This window comes from Propithecus coquereli, unplaced genomic scaffold (assembly GCF_000956105.1).
Source record: "Propithecus coquereli isolate 6110/MARCELLA unplaced genomic scaffold, Pcoq_1.0 Scaffold351, whole genome shotgun sequence".
NCBI lineage: Eukaryota > Metazoa > Chordata > Mammalia > Primates > Indriidae > Propithecus > Propithecus coquereli.
Genome location: NW_012149186.1, coordinates 1,985,448 through 1,985,995, shown reverse-complemented (window position 1 = coordinate 1,985,995; position 548 = coordinate 1,985,448).

Genomic DNA, 548 nt, shown 5'->3' with positions numbered 1-548 from the left:
TTTTTTTTTTTTTAAGCCTGGTCAAGTGAAGCAGTGGGAGTGGAGAAGGAACAAAGGCATCTGTAACTGGTTGTGATGAATTAGTTGTAAACACCACTGCACTCGGACCAACCTTTTTATTCTTGATGTCTTGAAGTTTCAACTTGCCTTTCCTAGATGCATTCATTCTGTTGCTTAGTACTAGTTGGATTCTTTTGATGTTTCTTGGGCCTGGGAAACTTTCTCCCATTATTTTTTGTTTCCTCCCTTACCTTTTTACTTTTCTCTTTCTAGATCTAGAACTTCTGTTAGACAAATTGCAAGTCGCCTAAATGTTTCTTCCGTATTTCTTAACATGTTTCTCATCTGTGTCATCCTACCATCTGCTTTTTTCAGTCTGTCTACCAAGTTTATTTCAACAATCAAGTTTTATTTTAACTTTATTTTTTTTGAGACAGAGTCTCACTCTTTTGCCCGGGCTAGAGTGAGTGCTGTGGCGTCAGACTAGCTCACAGCAACCTCAAACTCCTGGGCTCATGATGAAGATGACTCGGTTTCCCGAGCCTGTC